The sequence below is a fragment of the Archocentrus centrarchus genome, chromosome 17 (assembly GCF_007364275.1).
Source record: "Archocentrus centrarchus isolate MPI-CPG fArcCen1 chromosome 17, fArcCen1, whole genome shotgun sequence".
Lineage (NCBI taxonomy): Eukaryota > Metazoa > Chordata > Actinopteri > Cichliformes > Cichlidae > Archocentrus > Archocentrus centrarchus.
In genome coordinates, this window is record NC_044362.1 from 9,774,555 (window position 1) to 9,777,821 (window position 3,267).

The window sequence follows — 3,267 nt, forward strand, 5'->3', positions numbered from 1 at the left end:
CGCGGCGGAGGACCAATGACAAACTCGGGAGTGGAGCAGAGGCAGAGAAACGCAGAGCCTCATTGGCTGGGTAGGTACAGGTTAGGCCTACCTGAACCCGCCCCCTGTTTACATCCGTGCCATTTCTGCCGTTGTGACTCATGCGGCACGGCTGCGCATCGCTGCAACAGAAGAGGTGGATGCGCTCCTTCAGAACCCCGCAGTAGCAGCCGAAACCAGCTGTCGTAAATTTCCTGATCTATCATTTCAGACGTGGTACAGGCCACGGCAGCCAGTTTCCCACCTTTCCTTGTGCGCAATAAAATGTTATTCTTTATGACACTTAAACCGGGCTTGGTGATATAAAGCGCATAAGGGTTTGCTTTAAGTAGACACAAAAGTGTTATGCCTGGCCCCATATTGTCAGCGCAGGCCGAGGCTGGTGGAAGCGGTCATGCGGAAAGGACGCTGCCATTCTGTCTTAACCTCTCAGAGAACAGTATCTGTGCCTGGTAACGATAATAAACAGCTTTCAGAAGAAATCCAATTTGCTTTCAAACGCCCTCTGCTGAAACGTGATAGCTCATACATGAAAGCCATAGCAAGCAAAGCTCTGTGGACCCCTTTATTTGTAAATTATAGCAAAATCTTGGGGTTTAGGCGGGATTTGCCCTTTTCATCATGGCCAGGCCTTTCTAGCCGGGTCCACTAAACAGGCACGTCATGCTGTAGTGAGCACTAGGGGGCAGTAACGACCTATATTTACTGGTTTGATTTTTAAGAAAATTAAATTAGGCTACATAGATTGGAAACAAACAAAAAAAACTGTGCAGTGTTTCTATCGGGCTACTTGAAGAAAAGAGTGGAGGAAGCACCAAGTTATTGTCATGGAAATAAACTCAGTGCTGAAAGTTATTTTTTAAGGGTCTTGAGATCTTTGTGTCTTCAGTGTTTCTAGAAGGCTGCATTAAAGGAATTGTTTTCAGGAAATACGCTGACAAAAACTATGTAAGTGGAACACTGTGACCTTACCTGACAGAGAAGGGACGGGAGAGAAGGGCTATCCAGTAACAGCATCAATCCAACACTTCTCTGTCTCTCTCTCCCCAAGCCTTCGCTTTCATCCCCTGCCAAAGTTCCTGTGTCCTGATGAATCTGGGGCAAGAGGAGAGCTGGTCTCCAGGTCAGTGTGTAAGCTTTAAAAATACAGGTGGGCCTGTTTTTAGATCAAGACCTGGCAGTCTCTTCAGTACTTGCTGGTCAGTAGTAGCACTGTGAAAATGAGAGCTGGATGATTTATTAGAGCCTAGCTACTGTGGCTCTGGGCCAGCAGGTCAATATTTACTGTATATCTGTTTAAGACAAGATAGGCTATAAAACTGTAAAATAACACCCCTATAAAAGTTTGTGTTGCTGGGAGAAATAGTACCACTTCCTGGTAAACAGAAACATCAAGGATGCCACAGAGTAGTTTGAATAGATAAAAATTAATATAGATTAAGTTTATGGAGAGCATTATGGACATTTTATTTTATGTTATTTACATTTGGTATTTGTAAATGTCCACAATATTTTATTCTGTGCTTGAATGAGTACTTACATAATTAGTCTGAATATACATGATGACTAAAGCTGATATCATTCACTGTCACTGTAGGTGTGCCTGAATTTCATGTTAAAGCCCTTTCCTGTTATACAGTAGAATTTAACAACATTACAGCTGTACAGTTACAAATATTCACAAAACAATATCTACAAAAAATACAATTTGTGAAAATGTGGAAGATTAAAAACTACCAAACAAAAATGAACAAAGCAAAAATAAATTAAATAAATGCTTAAACCATTTACACTGTGTGACTAAAAATGAAATAGAAGCATTAGTTAATTTATAAAATGTTGCATGTTTTTGTTTTTGCATTACTTCCCCATTTATTTACTACTTTATCTTCAAATGTTTATTCATTTTTCTATTATCCTCTCTTTGCATTCCACACTATTTACTTCCCTACACTTACAAACTGTACCGCCAACTTGTGCTGCAGTGCAACAAGGCACACCACGCACATGTATACATGCTGATGATCGGCTCTATATAGATTTAACACATATATCAGACCACACACTCACACTGGTGGCTAGGCTTACTCACAACAGAAATGGCTGTCTCCTGTTATCCCTAGAGAACTTAGGCACTTAGGACACTTGGCGTATTTATTAATTGACTGATTATTTTACTGGATTTAATACTTTATGTTTTATTATGGCACTTTTAGTCCTCCATAGTGTGTCTGTGTGGACATGTGTATTTGTTTGTAATTATATGCATATTTTGAATGAGAGGCAGATGGTCAAGTGCTGGTGGAGAACATATTATTGGCTCCAGGTCAAAGGGAGGACAGTGAGAGTAGTTACCAGCATGCTGGTCTCCATCAGCCACTCCATCATGGCCTTGAATCATTGATTACCCATGCTTGACTGCATCACAGCGTTTGGACAGGATGGTGCTGTCTGCTTACCATATCTAAGCTCAGAAATACGGCCTCATCTTATCCGGTTTGAGATTTGCCAGAACACAAGGTGCTGTTCAGCACAGCCCAACAGGAAGCCAAAGACAGCACCACACATGTGTTCAGTTTGATGCAGCATTAAATCTGTTTCTTAGGAAGGAATTCACTCGGTGCTGCCCTTTCATTCTCTTGGAATGAGACTGCAAGTCCTCATGAGATTTGCCATAGTTATTCTGTTATTCAAGATGAAAATAAATCAGGGTCTGTACTTAGGAAAGCTGCAAACCATTTGAGTGATTTAGGGAAAAAATGTAGCGGTTAGACTCATATTTTCTTAATTTTACTAATTCAAGGTAGTTTGATGATACAATTGCCATATCCTAGCCCACCTTGGACCAAAGGAAAAGGAGCCTGTTGTTAAACTATCATCAGCGGGGGGTGGGGGGCTGTTACATAACACATCTTTAAACAGTTGCATACTGTCCAGACCATAGATGGAATGAGGGCTGGTATTGTAGGTAGGAAAAGAAGAATTTACTGAATGTGTTGAACCTACACCTTTAAGGAACTGGAATCCTAAAAGAAATACTTTAAAAACAACACGCCTGGAAATGACGATGCATCAGGAGGTATTATTAGAATTGCAGTGCACAGGAATTCCATGACTTTTATACCGTGTAGTTACAGTATGCAACACAATGCCACAAAAGATCTATTCATTTTCTCAGCTGCTTATCTAAATCATCTAATTCTAATTGTTATCTTTAAAGCTGCATAC